Genomic DNA, 19,570 nt, shown 5'->3' with positions numbered 1-19,570 from the left:
TTTGCATGTGCAAGGCTGTTGTGAGAATGTAGTAGAATTGTTTTTAGTTTACTGGGAATAATATTTTGAAATGGGTGGTTATACCTCTTAGCCTATCACCTTGGTAGGTGGTTGACCGATGGGCCAATCATGTAATTTCTCTTTTGCGATCCATGCTATAAAAAGATGGGGTTTTGGCATTAAAAGGTCAGCTTCGACCATCTTCTCTGACCTGAGTGTATTACCGCAGGCCTGGTTCCTACGGTATATCACCGTGTCCCGCAGCCATAGGGAGGAGGAGGAGGAGAAGATCCAGCAGGCAGGAATTGTGCAGCAAGATTGATTTATTTAATTATTTTACAAACTCTTTTATAGACTTTTTTCTTCATAGTCTAATTGGGCAAAGGACCAGCCACCCCTTGGGGGTGATTGGCCAAAATCCTAAAACATCCATTATCAAAATATTTTCTACTATACCATAAACAAGACTTTCCAAGGTTGCAGGTGGCTTGGTTGTTTACATTCCCTGCTACCTCTTCTGTGAGAGAGAAAAGTCTCTCATGGACTTAGAAAAATAACAAGAAGATCCTCACTAACAGCATTTTTGTACCTACAATTCCCCCTTTTGTTTTATAAGATAACAACCCTACTATTAATCCTAAATAGAAATCTACATCAGTTATTAATTCTAAAAATGTCCTTAAGGCTTTAACTATCTGACTCCATAACAAGAAATTTAAAATTCAGTCTCTGCTTGTGGAAGGACCATCCCAGTCTCTGCTTGTAGGACCATCTGCCTGATGGTTGACATCCTGGTCATCATCAGAAGAGTCATTAGGCTGATGATCTACATTCTGGTCGCCATTTGGGTGGTTGGCGTTCTGGTCATCATTTGGAGGTTGCCTGTTCTGCCTCTGCTGCCGTAGGTCAGGGCGAACGCATTTTGAAGGTAGCCACCGTACCCCAGTATCTGTGGAAACGCAAGCATACCCACGACCCCAAACGATAAGCTCATGAGGGCCTTCCCACTGGTTAGTGAGTAAATTCCGTACCCAGACTTTTGCCCGGGGCAGTTGTGTGTCGCCTGCAGACTGCAATGAGAGAAAATGATTCAGAATAACAGGATTATTTGAATTTTGTGGTACTGTAAGGTGATTAATTGTATACAAAGCTTTTGCTAGTCGGCTCTGTGGGGTTTCTCCATGCATTCCCCTTTTCTGTTTGTCCAAAACACGCTTCAAGGTACCATGAGCGCGTTCGACAATGGCTTGGCCAGTAGGAGAATGTGGGATACCAAAGGTATGGTCTACACCCCATAGGTGTAAGAACTGCCGCGTCTTCTCCGAGGCATAGGCAGGACCATTACCGGTTTTCACAGAAGCTGGCACGCCCAGGACTGAGAAAGCCAGTTTCCAATGGGCAATGACATCACGGCCCTTCTCTCCAGTGTGAGCAGTAGCCCACATAGCCGAGGAGAAAGTGTCAATAGATACGTGCACATATTTCAGCCGACCAAATTCTGGGATGTGAGTTACATCCGTTTGCCAAAGCTGCAAGGCTTTTAGCCATCTGGGGTTTACCCCCACTGGCAAAGGCGCAGCGAGTCCGTGACAGTCAGCACAAGCACTGACAATGTCGCGCGCCTCAGTTGGCGTTAAATGAAACTGCTTCTGCAGGGTATATGCACTTTGATGGAAGAAACCGTGCGATGCCTTGGCTTGTGCAATTTTGTCAGGCTGAGGCCCTACCCACGCAGGGTTGGCCAGCATGTCAGCCCTGGCATTGCCTTCTGTTAGAAACCCTGCTAAACTGGTGTGGCTTCGAATGTGCAGAATGTAATACAGATGCACTCGAGCCTGAATTGCAGACCACAAGGTTTGCAACAGCGAAAACAGAGCCGCATTGTTCACCTCCTTCAGAAGTGAACAATCTTAGCGTTGGGTGATATCTGCTACATAAGCAGAGTCAGTAACCAAATTCAAAGGTTCCTGTGAGAATCGCTGAAAAGCCATGGTAACAGCCCTTAATTCAACTAACTGAGCAGAGTCTGACTCGGATTGGTAGGTTAATCAACCACCTCAAGGGCAGTGTAGGATACTGTGCGCCCTTACACACAGTGACCCCTGCTAAAAATTTGTCCCAATCCGTACGCCCCAAGCTGCCAACACGTCCCGTCCCCAAAGGTTAAGGGGAGTGGTAGCAACATAAGGCCTAATTGTAGCTGTGTGCCCCTCTGAGTCCTTCACCAACACAGGCCGTTCGCTTAAATAGCTCTGTGTGGATCCTCCTAATCCTGCGATGGCCGATCCCACTGGGGCTAAAGGCCATGAGGGAAGCCATGCAGAGAAGGAGATGATAGTTACATCAGCACCCATATCAATCAAACCTCGAAGCTGAGTTTGGGGTGGACGGGCGTTCGGCAGGATCAGGGTACATGTCATCTGTGGCCTTTGGTCAGAGATGTCTGCAGTCCAGAAGGCCTGCGGAAGTCCCGTAGATCCACTGCCGTTATCTTCGTGAGTTTGTTGCTCTATCCTGGGGACACAAGACTTAAAAGGCACTAATTTAGCAAGGCAGGTCTTTTCAGGAATAGTTACAGTGGGTTTTTGCATGGAGACCATAGTGCAAATCTGACCTTTAAAGTCAGCATCAATAACTCCTGAGTGCACTAAGATTCCTTGATGGGCAACGTCAGGTTTTCCCACCAGCATCACACTGGATCCCTGGCCTAAGGGTCCATATGCATCCAAGGGAACCTTATAAATACCGCTAGAGTCTAAGACAACTGCGGCTGCGGTGTGGACGTCAAACCCGTCTGATCCTTGGGTTCTGTCTGATCCCTGGGTGCCGTCTCTAGGGTGGCTGGGTAGGCCTGTGCCTGTACCTGTGCCACCCTCTGGGGGAGTGACTGCATCGGAGAGCAATTCCCCCTCCTTGCACCCCGGCAGAAGTTTCCCGGCAACAGCTGACCATCGGCATGAGTCTGGGATCTACAGTAGTCCGTGCAATGCCCTGGCCTGCCACACCTCTTGCACTGGGGGATCGGTGTGTTCTCTTTTTGGCTCAGCTTAGGCCGCTTCCGTTTTTTCACCTGTTTTGGTTGCTTTGGTTCACGACCAGAAGATGTGTGAACAGGCTGCAGGAATGCAGCCAAAGCAGACCTTCTCTGGTTCCCAGATCCCACCTTAGCGCAGGCTTCAACCATGTCTGTTACCTCAGGATCCCCTGGTAAGGCATCTATGATTTTTCTGCACTCCTCGTTTGTGTTATCTCTCACTAACTGCCTTAACAACAAGTGCCTTAACCCGTCATCCTCAACCTGCTTCTCGAGAGAAGCAGCGACTTTCTCTACAAAAGAAAGGAATGACTCTGATTTGCCTTGAACTATTTCAGTATATCGCTTTCTGGGTGCTGACAACTCTATGGTTTTCAACAGGGCAGCCATGCCGACCTGTTGTGCTTGCTGCAGGATGCTAGAGGGCAAGTTACCCTGTAGGCTGGGATCAGAGAAGGGACCAGTCCCCATCAAAGCATCCACTCCTGCTGTCTGTCTAGGATCAGCAGCAGGGAGCTGCAAATTTGCTAATGCAGTCTTGCCGGCCAGCTTTCTCCAGGTTTTCTCAGAAACTGTAAATTGTACAGGTTGAAATAGAATTTGACCTAAGTGTCTGATATCAAATGGAGCAAGCAAATCTGTATTTATCACCCTTATTATCTGCATAACCTCAGCAGAACCTAGCCCATATTGTGCCACCTTGGATTGGAGGTCCTGGGCAACTTTCCAAGCAATTACCTCATGTTTCTCATGCTCTCCTGAATCTGGGAGAGCCTTACACACTGGGAAAGCTTGGATCTCTTTTGGGGAACCAGTACCATCCTGAACTTCGGGCACAGCCTGCGGATGGAGTGTAACAGCTCCCCGGTTACCCCCAGAATCCTCAGATCTATTTGGCATTCCAAGGATTTCTAATAACCTCCAGTCACCCTCCCCCAATGCTTGCATCTTAATAGACTCTAGGAAGCGATTATAATGCGTCGGACGCACTGTTACCGTGCAGTCCGGAAAGGTCCAGGGGCGAGACCGGCGCAGCCTCTTTCTTCGCCGCGCGGCCACAGCCGCCTGACGACCTGGGGCCAGAACCTCATCTGCCTCACTGCCTGACGAGGAATCATCAGGCAAAGGCAACTTTGGGGTGCTGGGAGAGAACAGAAATGTACGGGGAGGGGGGGCACCTTGGCTAAGTTCGCCAGAGCCAGAACAGACAGGACAGACTGCAGCTGGCTGCGCGGCAGTTTTTACAGCAGGTTCTTTACGGGAGGCCGTCTCGGCCAGATCCGACCGAGCCGGTACTGAAGCTGCAGCCGATTCTGGGGCTACGGCTGCGCCCGGCGCCGCGGCCGTCTCCCGCACAGCAGCCGCGTTCGGCGCGGTCGCCGCTTCCGCTGCTGTTTCGCGCTCCCCGGGCGCGCTCGGCGCCGCCGTCTCTGGCCGGCGCTCTGCGGACGCGCCCGGCGCCGCTGCTGGTCCGTTCTCCGCGGACGCTCCCGGCGCCGCCGCTTCTGCCCGCCGCTCAGCAGCCGCCGCCGCTTCCGGGTTTTACCGCGGCAGCGCTGTTCCCGGTTTCGCTGCCGGCCGCGCCGTTTCTCGGCTCGGAGCTGCGTCTCCCACTTCTGGCGGGGGGGGGCGCGGGCGGCGCGGGCTCAGGCATTCGCCGCTCTAACAGGCTGAGCAAGTCCTCCATCCTACGGGATAGGTTTCGTAGCTCTGCCAGAAAGGGCAAATGCTGCATAAAAAGGTCCATGGTTCGGTTCTGCGACTGCGCAGAACAGTCCAGCGCCAGGGAGGGCAGCGGGCCATAGCCAGGCAGTCCCGGGGGGGGGCACGCCCGGCGCTACGCCCACTAAGTTAGATCCAGGTGCATATGCAACCGGGCTAGGAGCCGCTCTGGGGGTCCAGTTGGCTAAGCCGCTGATCTGCGGCCCTGGATAAGCCGTGGCTGCCGTCCAGCCGAACGGCAAGGCAGGCTGTGCACCCTGCCTCTGCCCTGACCCCCCCGCTTCTGGCGGCGCGGGGTCCCTGGGGGCTGCGGAGTCCTGAGACTGTGCAGGGTGAGCCGGCGCAGGCTCTGCCTGTGGAGCCAGGGGGGTTATTCCGAATCCACCATCACTTGCCCCGGAAGCCCAGTCAGTGGGGCCCCCCTCGGACATTCCTCCGTCACTCATCACCGAGACAGGCGATCCAGCCCTGCTGTCACAGTCAAGGGCTGTCAGCAGAATAAATAACGACCGCCAGGTTTTGTATAATTCTAACGCTGCCGGCTCCCCAGTCGGGAGCTCGTGTCGGACAGTGCATCCGAGCTCTTGCCACAAGGAAAAGTCCAAGGCACTATCTCTGTCCATGGAAATCCCTTTTAAAGTAGCCCAGTCTAATAATTCCCGAACTGAGTTTTCAGGAATGGAGGTGCGCAATATGCTAAACACACCTTTCCAGACCAGTACGACAGCGTCGTTTTGTGAGCCGCTGTTCGCCATTTCTCAGTTCTGTCGGACCTCCCGGTCCCGGGGGGGGAAAGGGAACAGCGTACCTCTACAGGAATTCGGCTTGGCTCGCAGCAGCAGGACACGTCAGAGAGTGCAGAATCACGTCGGGCAGCACCAAATATTACCACAGGCCTGGTTCCTACGGTATATCACCGTGTCCCGCAGCCATAGGGAGGAGGAGGAGGAGAAGATCCAGCAGGCAGGAATTGTGCAGCAAGATTGATTTATTTAATTATTTTACAAACTCTTTTATAGACTTTTTTCTTCATAGTCTAATTGGGCAAAGGACCAGCCACCCCTTGGGGGTGATTGGCCAAAATCCTAAAACATCCATTATCAAAATATTTTCTACTATACCATAAACAAGACTTTCCAAGGTTGCAGGTGGCTTGGTTGTTTACATTCCCTGCTACCTCTTCTGTGAGAGAGAAAAGTCTCTCACGGACTTAGAAAAATAACAAGAAGATCCTCACTAACAGCATTTTTGTACCTACATGAGTGCACGTCGTTCTTTGCGGTCCCTGCGCTCAACAGCGACATCTGGTGACCCCGTGACGTGTACTGCAACCGCAGCCTCTGAGAGGTATGTGTCGGACCTCTGGGGCCACGCGGACTTATAGACTGAGACATGGAACGTAAATCCTCCAAAGAAGGCAAGGTATTTTCTGCCTTCAAGTCAGTGATACAGATTGCAGGTATTAATGTAGAGGGATTCCTTATGGAACAAGGGCATACGATACCCCTGGAAAGATTGGACAACCCAGGGTTGCTGAGGAAATGCCCCTGAACAGGCCTCTGGCTGCAGGCAGGCCTGGAAAGCACCTGGCTGCAGGTAGCCCTGAGAGTCTGGAAAGTTATACACTGGTCGGCTCCCCCGCTGATTAGAGGCTGTCTAGAGGAACTGGGCGTGAATCTTTGCAAAAGTTGATATAAGTTGGCATAGTTGAACAATAAAGGGAGAATGATGCTTAATTGTATCGGCGTATGTGTCGTTTATCCGGCCAGCTCTCTGGACTCAGTCCCTAACACCTGGCACCCGAGCAGGGACTCGAGTGATCTTACTCGCCTAAATGTGGTTTGTTTCGCTTAAATGCAACTCGCCTAAACGTGGCTTGTTTTGCTTAAATGTGGTTCGCCTAAACGCGGCAAGACTCCGAATCATCGCACCAGTGGTGAGGAGCCTGGAGAGCTGGAGCGGGAGTGTCCTGGCAAAAAGCTGAGTGGTGCCGGAGACCGGAGCTCGCGTGGCCGAGCGAGTCCCCGCAGGTAAGACAGCTATGGAGTACAAGGCTGCCACTCGTCTCCTAGCCAGTATCCTCTCTAAGAGAGGCGAGACTGTAAAAGATTGAGATCTCTATGCCCTAATAACGTGGGCCCAGGAACAAGGGTTTTTGAAACGCACTTTGCTTTTGTTTTCGACTGAAGAGTGGTGGGAAGTTGGAAACAGACTATGGGAGTTCACAATTGAGGGTGGAAAGGAAAGTAAAGAAGCTAAAGCTCTCAAATTAACATGGAGAGCTGTGACTAATACCCTCGCAGAAATGAAAGCAGAGAGGAAGGTGGCCGCGGCAGCCATGGAAGCCCTGGGGGGTGGCGGCCCCGGAAAAGAAAGAGAGGGGGGTCTCACGGAGCGGCGGCTGGAGGCCAGGGCAGAGTCCAGGGTTGCGCGATTCTTCGGGCTGACCGCGGGTTGACCGATGAAGGCTACAGTGGCGCCTGTACGCTCGCTGTGGGAGCTGCTGGACCCGGCATGGAAGGAAGTTGCCCCGCAGAAGCCTGAGGGAGAACTGGAAGCGAAGGCGGAAGCAAAGCCTCCTGACTCTGGGGGTGGGGCGCAGGTGAACAGAGGAGAAGCAAGTGGTCCTAGCTGCCAGCCGAAAACGGCAGCACGCTACCCCCCTCTGCTGGACAGCGGATCATTGTCTGACTGCGAAGCAGCCTCTACGGCTTTGTTGCCTGCGCAGGCAGAGCCAGCCAGGGCTGCCGGGGGTCAGCCCCAAGAGGAGGAGAAGCACCGAGAGATGATGCATGAAGTAATGAAGGAGCTTGCTGAATTGTCTACACGTCAGGACGCGCTGGAGTCTAAGGCTCGCGAAACCACACCATCAGCACCGTGGTGTCCTGTGGACCCACCGGTCAAGACGGCCACCAGAATTCCTCTGTTCCAGTTGGGACAACCGGGCATAGGGCCTACAGCCCTTCCCTTCCCGCAAGAGGAGGTGCAGCCCTTGCCTCCGTCAGCCCCGACGGCGAGGACTGATCCATTGCGAAGGAGATGGAACGGAGTTGTCCGTAACGCAATCATTGAAGGAGATTGCCAAGCTGTAGATGCCCTAGCCTGCCCTGTACTGATACAGGGGGACACTGCAAAGTGGGAACCTCATGACTGGAAGATCTCGCAGCAAGCAAAGCAAACGGTCACCACACACGGCTTACGGTCTGAAGCTACACGGAACATCCTGCAGTTTATTTTTACAGCAGATGTCCTGTGTCCTAATGATTGCATCAGCATCGCACAGTTGTTGTTGACCCCTTCACAGTTCCTGCTCTGGGAGCAAATGTGGAAGCAGCTAGCACAAGAAGAAGCTAGAAAACACCAAGGTGATACGCAAGACCCACTGTATGCAATCCAAGCCCACATGCTAACTGGGAGCAGGGCTTATGGAGTGACGGTGATGCAGCTGACCATGCCCACAATCATTCATCAGTTGTCACAGACTCTTGCCCACAAAACCTTGCTGTCAGTACCGGAAAAGAAGAAGTCTCCTCCATATGCGGCAGTCCGACAGGGGCTGTCAGAGCCATATGGTCAGTTCATTGACCGTCTGTCAGCAGCCTTGAAGGATGCAACTGAGCTCTCTGAAGAGCTCCAGGAGCAAATGTTCCGGACCCTTGCCTTTGAAAATGCTAATAGGCAAACTAAGACGATTCTTGCCACGCTGCCCCAGGGAGCAGGAGTAGACAAGATGCTCGTGTGTGCTAGCCGTGCGGAGCAGTCATCTCAAACAGCTGCATTTACCACAACGCTGCAGAATGTCCTGCAAAAGCAGGGACAAGTCATCACCACAGCGCTGACGGGAGGGGCGCAAAGTAAAAAGGGGGCGAGGGCCACTGGCCCACCTCCTGGTCCCCGGACGGGAGGAGTAGCCTGTTTCCGGTGCGAAGAGGGGCACATGAGGCGCACTTGCTGGAAAATGGTGTGGTGCCACAACTGCAATTCCAACACCCATGCCACCATATCATGCTGCCGTGCAGGAAATGGCCAGCGCAGCACAGTGGGGTCACGCGCCAGGACACAAGTGAGTGCCCCAAAGAGCCACGAGTCGAGTGCAACCCTGGTGGTTTCCTTCAGCAGAACCAGCCAGCCACCCGAGGGAGCCTCGGAGTGGATGTGGCAACCTCAGTAGAAGTCACGCTGACGAACCATCAGGTCATCCTGATCCTGACCACAGCCAAGGGCCCCCTGTCATCAGAGGGCCCTCGTCTGGGTGGCCTACTCATGGGGCGGTCATCCACCAGTCGGCAGGGAGTAGTGGTGCTCCCTGGAGTCATCGACACCGACTACACCAGCAAAATTAAGATCATGGCCCACTCGCTGACACCCCCCGTGACTGCCCCGCAGGGCAGTCGCATTGCCCAAATCGTCCCCATTCCCCTAATGACCAACGGGGGAATCAGCAACAGCAGTATCCGCGGAGACCACGCTTTTGGGTCCTCTGGGTTCGACGTGTTTTGGACATTGAACCTGGCCCAGAGACCTCAGCGGCAAGTGATCCTGCGAAGGGGGGCAGAAGCCATCAAAATACAGCCGCTTTTCGACACAGGTGCTGACGTTACCATAATCAACCAAGCGGTATGGCCACCTGGTTGGGGACTGGAAAAACCAGCAGCCCAGCTGGTAGGGGTGGGGGGAACACAAATCCCCCAAGTAAGTGCAACCCCAATTACCCTAGAGTTTGAGGACAATCAAACCATTGTGTGTTGCTCCTATGTTATGAAGCTGCCTCAGACCCTGCAAGGCCTGATCGGACGTGACATCCTTGCACAGCTAGGCCTTGTGCTCACCACAGACCAGCATTTATGCTGACGGCCACTGCCAATCAGCTGCTCATACGGGCTCTCACCTGGTTAACAGATGACCCTGTCTGGGTCGAGCAGTGGCCAGTGAGAGACGAAAGGCTGAAGATAGTAGAACAGCTTGTTACAGAACAGCTAGCTGCAGGACACATAAAGCCTTCGGTCAGTCCATGGAACACCCCCATCTTTGTGATCCCAAAGAAGTCGGAAAAGTGGCGCCTCTTTCATGACCTTCGACAAGTGAATGTGCGCATGCAAACTATGGGGGTGCTGCAACCTGGGCTACCGGCTCCTACAATGATCCCAACAGGATGGCAAATCACTGTAATTGACTTAAGGGACTGCTTTTTCACAATCCCACTGTATCCAAAGGACACAGAACATTTTGCCTTTACAGTGCCCACAAAGAATTGCAGTGAGCCTACTAAACCCTACGAGTGGGTTGTCCTGCCCCAGGGGATGAAAAACTCCCCCACGCTGTGTCAGCTATATGTTGACTGGGCGCTACGTCTGATTTGACGACGCTACGCAGAAGCACTCATCTACCATTATATGAATGACATCCTGATAGCTACTGCTAAAGAGTTCCCAGATAAAGAGATGCAATGGGCCAGAGAGCAACTGCATGAGACTGGATTAGAGATTGCCCCCAAGAAGATCCAGCGGACTGCACCATGGAAGTACTTGGGCTGGCTCATCAGAATCGCAAATTAGGCCCCAAAAGATCAAGCTAAACACAGAAATCTCCACGCTCCATGATGCGCAACGGCTGCTAGGAGATCTGTAATGTGTCCACGGAATCGCGAGAATCACGAACGTCGACCTCGCCCCCTTCCTGCCACTGCTGCACAGAACGAACGCTGCCGAACCTCGGGAATGCTCCCCGGACCAAGCAGCAGCTCTCGCCAAGGTCGCAGTAAAGCTGCGGCATGCATGGGTGTCACACAGAAAAGAAGGAGTCCCACTCGCCATCCTCACCACCTTGACCGGCACAGCGGGTTCACATGCCATCATCCACCAATGGCAAAAGAAAAAGGAGGAGGACATCCGGATTCTCGAATGGATCTTCCCGCCGACTCAACCATGCTTCTGACTGCAGTCCAGGGTGAAGATGGTGGTGCTTTTAATCCGAAATAGTAGCGATCGAGTGGTAGAGTTGGACGGCAGGGAGGCAAAGGACATCAGTATACTGGTCCGGACAGGGGACTTGGAGTGGATGCTACGCCATGCAGAGGCACTGCAAGAAGCTCTGCTCAGATTCACCGGGATGGTCCATAACAAGCGCCCACAGGAAAGGCTGGCGCAGTTGCTAGGGCGCTATGAGTGGCTGGACTGCCCGCTGAAAGTAGAACGGCCGGTACTAGGGCACACGGTGTTCACAGATGTGGGGAGGAAGACGAAGCGGGCCGCCTGTGCATGGAAAGAGAACGACCGCTGGAAGACTGTCTTGGGGTCACCTTATGACGTGTATCCCATATCGCTGCCTATGCCCAGAAATTAATTTTTGGGCCTTTCTATGCCTCTAAACTGAGCCTGAGACGGGGAAGGAAAAACTGAGCAAAACTTTCTCAAAGCAGTTTGCAGCTTGTTCAAGGTCACAGAAAGATAGCAGGTTTTTTCTTTCCCAGCTGCGGCAGGGGAGCGAGGAAGCACTTGGCTTGCTGCTTTCCAGTCAGCTTTTGGCCAGTTTTTCCAATTTCCTGTTCTCCGGAGAGAGACTGAGAGTTGAACTTTTTCCTTCTCTGGAATTTCAGATTTTCTCCCTTTTCTACTGGACTGCTTGATTGCTGTAACATCAGAGCACATCGGGAGGACTTTCCACCGGGCACAGAGGGCCTGGCCCCGGCCCAAACCCCAGCCCCGAGGAGACCAAAGGGAGGACTCGAACACTTTCCCAGGTTTTTCTTCCACAGCGAAAGATTTTATTGTTTAGCACTATTTTCCTTTCCCGTGTGTTTCTTAAATAAATAGTTTTATCTTCTTCACTTTCCTTCGAGGAAAATTTATTTTTTTTTCCCGAACCTGGTGGGGGAGGGGTGGTTGTGCCTTCTCTCAGAGGATATATTTCTAAATTTGGCCAAACCGGAACAAAGACTCATGTGATAGTGGGAGAACTGGCCGACAGCTTGCAAACACTCGAACTGCGCGCCTTGATATGGGCCTTACAACAGTGGTCGAAGGAACCAGTGAATGTAGTCATTCCCTATATGTCGTTGGAGTAGCCCAACGGATCCATGATGCAGAAATCTGGTGTACTAAGAACGAACATTTGGGCAGACTGCTTATCACATTGCAGCATACCCTGCAACAACGGACACACCCCTACTGTATCCTGCACATTCGGAGCCACCAGTGGAACATCAGGCTGGGAGAGGGCAACGCCTGTGCAGATGAGGCGGTGACCTGTGCCTCCATAGTGCATCTCCCGCCCGTGAGCATTTTTGAGCAAGCCAGATGTAGCCATGATTTGTTCCACCAAAATGCAAAATCCCTGCAGAGACAGTTTAGGATCCCACTGATAGATGTGAAAGGCATAGTGCGGGCTTCTCCCAACTGTAGCCATCACGGCCCTGGGTTGGGTGTGGGGGTTAACCCCAAGGGTCTGAAAGCCCTTGAGCTCTGGCAAATGGAGGTCACTCACGTCCCTGAGTTTGGCCGACAGCGCTATGTCCATGTAACAATTGACACCTTTTCATACTTCCTGTGGGCTACCACTCAGACCGAAGGCATTGCATGTGGAGTGGCATCTGCTCTCTTGCTTCACAGTAATGGGGGTACCCAAAAAGTTCAAAACGGACAATGGGCCAGTGTCGGGTGGAGTCGCGGGAGACAAGCACTCAAGGCATGATGTTCAGCAAGTCTCGATTTATTTTTCAAAACTACACTTACTTATAGTACCTTTAATTAGCTCATACATATTGCAAAAGTTGAGCTCCTCATTGGTGGGAGCTATTCCGTGGGATCTGCAAACACGGTGGTCTTATCTTTCTCTTCCATATGGTTTCTGTCTTCTTTCTTATCTGAATGCACATTCTGTTATCTATGCAACTTCTTGCTCAAGGACTCAGTGTCTGCATCTTTTCTAAGCCTCCTGTGTTATCATGACCTTTGCTTTTTAGCCATTCTTCAGAAAGACTCTCAACAGGCCAGCATACACCAGCGGTCGCCTAGCCAGATTTATGCAGTGGTGGGGGGTAGAACATATCACGGGGATCCCACACTCACCCACCAGTCAGGCAGTGGTAGAGAGAGCCCATCGTACACTAAAAGAATATCTGGGCCGACAGAAAGGGGAAGAGATGGAACCAAGTAAACGGCTAAGCAAAGTGCTGTTTACATTGAACTTCCTCTCTGGCTGGGGATAGAGAGGAGCCTCCAGTGGCAATCCATCATCAGACGGTTTGTAGGGGAATCGAGCAAGCTCTTCCAGGAATAAGTGTTTTGTATCGTAACCCTCGAACGGGTTTGTGGGAAGGTCCCAGCTCAGTGCTATTTAATGGCCGAGGATATACGTGTGTTTCTTCCCCAGAGGGACCGCTGTGGGTGCCCAGAAAGTGGTGCCGTGCTACGCATGCAGGACCCCGAAGCGAGAAGGCGCAGTCAGCATCGGCTCCTGAGGAAAGTAACGCCACTACTACAACAGCTGGAACACTGGGACCCCCATCCCAAGAAGCCTTGGGAGAGGCTGCAGATGTGGCTGAGTGAGGGGGCTGAAAACTTGCCAGGTCCACCACTTTCTGTAGTGGGGGAAATAGCGAGACCCTGTGGCGAATGTAGCGGCTGCCCTGGGTGGTTGCTAGTGACTTGCGGTGGTTGTCGGCGGACCCTCTGGACACACAAGCTAATGTTAGAAAGCGGGTGGTATACGTGCCCGCCTTGTGCGGACCGTGATCGAAGGCGGTGATGCCCTGAAGATTTTTTGCCTTTTCTTTTATACCCGTTATACCTTTTTACAACTTCTCTATTCCTAGTGCTTTTCCCTACATTTTTAGACTTGTTTGTCAAGCTAAGAGACTAAACATTTTAGAAGCTTAGTAGCTAGAGATCTGTGTGCCCCAGACCCCAAGGTCCTCTCCAGAACACATTCTGTAAACTAAGATAAAACCATCCACGAGAAAGCTCCTTGGGGAGGGGGCTCACTTGAGCCTCTCATTGGGGAATCTTTGATATATATGCTAATTAATAAAACCTATAATGTCATACCTGATCTTTTAGGGCATACTTGGCGGAGTGCATCTCGATGCATATGACCTAGATGTGTGCACCTAAGGATCCTTAAAATAAATACCAAGATAAAATCCCTTTTCCCCTTCTAACCGTGTATGCCTCTTGATTTTAAGACCAGGAAAAGGCATCAGTTGCTGGAGACCACGAAGGGATCCTAAAGACCTCAAAACTTGCAGTCTTGGGTTGGAACACATCTTGCTTTGCCCCTGTCTTTGCCGGCAAATTACAGAGGGGCCGGAGCCACAATCTAAGACTGTGACCAGGACTTTAGAACCCAGCAAGGAAAGGTAGAAGCACGGAAAGAGGTGAGTAAAAAAGGGAACGATATAACCAATATTGTGCTAGCACTAGGGAAGAAGATCTCTGAGGGGGTTGGAAAGGTTGGGGGCAGAGAAGCCCACGAAAGGGGAAAGCTTAAACTTTTTTCCCTGCAAACTGTGGAAAGGAGGGGATGCCTTCCATGGAGTCCACAGGAGCCCAGAGGCTGCACCCTATGCAGCCGCAGGAGTGGCTCAGAGGTTGGTTGGTTAGTTGGTTGGTTGGTTGAGACGTCAGGAAGTTGTGAGTTCGAATCTTGTTGAGACCAGATTTTCACGTGCGCGCATTTGCTGCTTGCTAAAATTAGTTGCTTTTTAGTATTTTAAAGTGCTGTTCTGAAGTGTTTGTGTAATAACCTAGATAAACTGCCTGAGAAATCAGAATTCCGAGGCCACATTGCAGGCTGAATTCTGGAGATAAGAGCTTCCCTCTGGCAGAGTTTTTCTGTCTGTAAGCAAACATAGGGGGTGTGAATGAAAAAATCCCTCCTAACAGCCCAATGGAATTGATAATAAAACACTGAAGATAGCTGACAAAGCAAAAAACTGCTTTGGACACCCGAGAATTGATCAGACTGTCCACACGGGTTTGGCCGACTTTAAAATTAAGTCAAGGAAATTGGCCTCGCTATGGGAGTTTGGAAAATAACATCATTACTGACCTGATGGTAGAATTGAGATCATTACGTAGGTTTGATGAACTAAGATATGCAGAACTTTTTACTATGTATCTGAACAAGGAAAAAGCATATGTAGTAGACAAAAGTAATATGAAAATAACTTTGAGGAGGAGAAAGGGAAAAAAAAGCTGCAGTGTTACAGGTATTCCTCACTCCCCAACTGGACAAGGCATTGTTGAACGTGCCCATCAAACCCTCAAGCAAATGCTGCTACAACAATCAGGGACCACCAAACTCAACTCACCTGTCCTCAGACTCAGCAAAGCGTTGTTTACCATAAACTTCCTGAATGGCACCTTCGAAGATCCAAACCCTCCCATCTATTGTCATTTCCAGAACACCGGGAGACAGAAACTGAAGGAAAATCCAGAAGTCCTGATCCGGGACCCAGAGACTCAAAAAATCCAAGGACCATACAAACTTGTAACTTGGGGATGTGGGTATGCCAGTGTATCTACCCCTCAAGGACTGAGATGGATCCCAGGGAAGTGGGTAAAACCTTATGTCACTTCCTCAAAAGTTAAGGAGGTTAAAACTGCCTCCTGGAAGAGACACCGTAAAAAGGATCCTGATTTTGCACCTTCATGTAAACCCCCTACTGCAGATTTTGATGTTAATCCCTTAAGTTAAGTTGCACTGTTTTGCACTCAGGTTTTGCACTGTATTTTGTAAATCTTCGTCCTGATACTCCATACCATAGATGTCCTGACTAACCCCCTGAGTTTTGACTGGGGAACTAGTTTAAAGGCATCCTAGGTATTGTTGAGTTGTAGGGACGATAGATTCCAATTATATTTTGCACTGTTGTTTTGTTACTGTTCTATGCACTTTTAAGTTACTAAGAGTTACAACCCAGCTTTAAATAAAAAAAAATAGGGAATTGTTGCTGCCTGTTCTGAGCTTCCCCTCCCCCTCCCAAAGACACGTGCTCCTGCCCATGTGCTCCGAGCTCCTTTGTTCCAAGCGAGGGCAAAGCCAAATGTAACTCAGACTCTTTAGCAGTGTCTGATTGGCCGGTCACCCCAGGTCCACCCCCAGTCGTCCCCTTTCCCCTTCTCCTAATAAAAGATGGTCGAGGGGAGGCTTCGCCTCTCTCTCAGCTCAGCTACTTTCCTGTGAGCATCTCTGGTTGTCTGTCTCATTTGAAAGCTTCTAACTGCAGGGAATTGAGCTAGCAGGGAGCTATATTTCTCCCTCTTTGCTTCTGCTGATGGTATTTGCTCTGCAGCTGATTCAGGTACCGATTTTAGAGCTACTAAAGGGCTAGATCGCCCTTGCTACCTCTCAAGGCCGCTCGAGGCTTTCTAAGGCATTGAAATACAAGCGCTAGCCGGTATAAAGCTGAAAAGATACCTTCCACACTGCAGCAAGCTAGTTTGTATACTAATACGGACAGAGAAATAGATATGACAAATCTAGATATGATAGGCCCAGCTTTGCGCGATGGGGGGGAGGTCTCCCCACCCTGTTCAACTGCCAGGGCAGCCCGCACGGGCGGGGGCGGGGGAGGGAGGTGGAGGGGCAGTGGCTCCGCTGCCTCTGCTGCTGCCGCCGCCACTGTCTGAGCGGAGGCAGGGGAGGGAGCGAGCTGCCCAAGCCAGCAGAGCAGCACAGGGCCTCCCCCCCTGCAGCCTCGTCAGGGGCGGAGGGCGGGCACAGAAGTAGGAGAGATGCAGGTATGCCACCACCCCCTTGAATCAGGGGGATGGGAAGCAGGTGAATTAGTTTGTCAGGAACAATGCATCCAGCTTGGCCAGCATATCAGGGCAAGAAGAAAAGATAAGAGAACTCTGATAAAACCAGGGGAGTCTCAGACAGACATCCTGCGAACTAGCTCAAACCAGTCTCAAAGGCCAAGGATACAAAAGAGCATGCGCGGGGAAGAAAGGTTAAAAGTTCAGGACGAGGAAGACCTTCGGCCTTCCTCCAAAAGACCCTCGGAGACCCCTACCAAAAAACACCAAACCACACTGCGCAAGCGCAACGCGGATGTAAATGACTTTTGGGTTCATTATAATACAAAGCGAGGCTGGGCGGGGCTAGGTGATGAATATGTATAGGCGTGTTGCGAAACTTAATGAATATGGAACTTGTAACCCGATAAATACCGAGCTAAATGCAGCTGTCGGCACGCATGATTTGGAGGAATGATCCCCCGTGCGTCCCAGCACTGGAAATAAACATACCTACTTTACTACTTATTTAGTAGTGGAGTTCTGTCCGCTCTTCACCCTGACCACCCCAGAGGTGGAGAAGGGGCAAGTGTGCCACCGCCCCCTGACTTTTCCAGAGGCAGAGAAGGGGGGGACTGGCCACCGCCCCCTGACCGCCCCAGAGGCAGAGAAAGTGCAGACTGGCCGCTGCCCCCTGACTTTTCCAGAGGCAGAGACGGGGAAGGGGGAGGAGAAGGAGCAGGCTGGCCACCTTTCCCCGAGTACCCTGAACACGGAAGTGAAGGCAGAAATGGACACAGGCAATCGCGGTGGCATTCCCCAATATAGAGAACTGCAAGTTTCCGAGCCAGAGACAGAAGGAGCCGCTTGCTCTCCCCACCCTGTGGCACAGGCAGTGTTAAAGCTGAGGGCAGATGGGATGGCCCCGACCCAGGCGGCTCTTGCAGAGCTAGGGACGGGACAAGCTGCTTGCAGCCCCTGCCTCCCTACCCCTCCACTGCCGCAAAAAGCAAGACAGTTCCTGATCAACATTCGTCTGGAACAATCTTTAAAACCAATGAAGCTATTTCAATCAAAAGCAAATGGGATGATTCTGATACAGATGGTTCTCATGAAGAGGGTGGTTGAAGAAAGGGCAGAATAGCCCGAGAAGCTATGAAAGCAGACAGTCCCGTCTCTAAACACACAAGGTCCAAAGCAGGTAAAGGGGGGGAGGAAGAACTTGTATTAGAAGCACCTCTGGGACAGGCTGTGGGAAATCAAGGAGTCATTTATATAAAGACAGTTTTCCCTCAGAGAATTACAGCAGTGGAAAAACTCAATTAGGAAGTACAGCGACAACCTGGAGAGAGTAGCTATGCGTGTAGAAATGGCCATAAAATCCCAAAACCCAGATTGGGGTGATCTAAATGTTATGCTAGATGAATTATTGGATAAAACAGAGAGAGAAATAGTCAACAAAGCTGCTATATCTGCTATAGAAACTCAAATTGCAACTGGGAGTCTCCAAGGGTCAGTTAATGACATCTATCCCCTAGCAAACCCTGGCTGGGATCCCAATGTCCCAGAACAGATAGAAAAGCTAAAGCCATACCAGAAATGAGTAGTTGTTGAGTTAATAACATATTCTGTATTAAATACTTTTGAAACATAGATTTAGAAGAAACATAAAGATTTCAGTTATAGGCTAGCTGTGTTGGAATGGGTGGAATAGGAAAGAATTTGGGCCCCATGAGAGTTAATTAAAATAGTTAGGAGAGCTGGACCTGAAATACGGTTTTAGATGTTAGTAACTGATTACCAAATAACTGATGATCTGTCATTTGCATGTTTGCCTAGCTGTGCTTAGAATGAGGAGTAGAAACATTGATAAGTTGGTGTAGGGAACAAGGACAATTACCAATTTCCTCCCTTTGTGGGAACCCATCTAAAAGTCATGCAAGAAGAAACTTACAGGTCACTAAAGTAATTAGGATTGTTAAAGTTCAGAGAAGCAAAAAGGTCAAAATGAGGAAGATGAGTTACTTCATCTTTTTTGGGACCACTGACCCAATTCGAGACCACTGACTCAATTCACAACACACACTACGCATGCTTAATGACATTTAAGCTCATTTCCGTACGAAGTGGAGAATGGGAGGTGTTAATATTATGAATATACATTTGTATTTTGGATATTCATAATATTTGGAAACAAAAGGTATCATGTTTGCTTGTATCGGGGCCTGCGTCTTAGGGAGCTATCCCACGCAGTGCCTGGTGCCAAATAAAACATGCACTTTCTAACTTTAAACTGTTAGAGAGTTTTTGTCCATCTCAGTTGGATATCGATATTAGATCGATATTCATATTTTGGTAAATCACTTTAAAAGACAAACTGAGTCAAGATATTGTGGATGGGATTGGTAATACAGAAGTTAATGAAACAAGGCCTTTTCTCCAACCTTTAAAATTTAAATTGGGAAAACACTGGGTCACTCACCAGTTCCTGTATATGCCAAATTCCCCAATGCCATTATTAGGCAGAGATTTATTAGAAAAATTAGAAGCAGAAATTAAGTTTTCCAAGGAAGGGAGAATGAAAGTTAAAATCCCAAAATCTAAAATTATCGAAGCAGCTGCTATCCTTGTACAGGAATGCCATAGAAAAATTCCCAAAGAAGTTGAAGAGGCTGTCATTCAAATAGTGTGGGCCAATGATTCTCCTGGGAGATCCAAAAAAGCTGAACCTGTGAGTATCACACTCAAAGCAGGGGCTACACCAGTAAGGCAAAGTCAATATCCTCTGAAATTAGAAGCTCGCAAGGGATTAGTACCTGTGATTGAAAAGTTTCTCAAATTTGGGTTGTTAGTAGAATGTAAATCCAGGTACAACACACCAATCTTGCCAGTAAAGAAAGCTGATGGTAAAAGCTACAGGTTGGTACAGGATTTGAGGGAAATCAACAAGATAACAGAGGACATACACCCAGTGGTAGCGAATCCTTACACACTTTTGGCAACACTAACAAATGAATTAGGGTGGTTCACTGTTTTAGATCTCAAGGATGCCTTTTTCTGCATTCCTGTGCATAAG

Source organism: Coloeus monedula (genome assembly GCF_965178545.1).
Source record: "Coloeus monedula genome assembly, chromosome: W".
In the NCBI taxonomy this organism is placed as follows: Eukaryota; Metazoa; Chordata; class Aves; order Passeriformes; family Corvidae; genus Coloeus; species Coloeus monedula.
The sequence above is the reverse complement of the archived record's forward strand: the minus strand, read 5'-3'. Positions refer to the sequence as shown.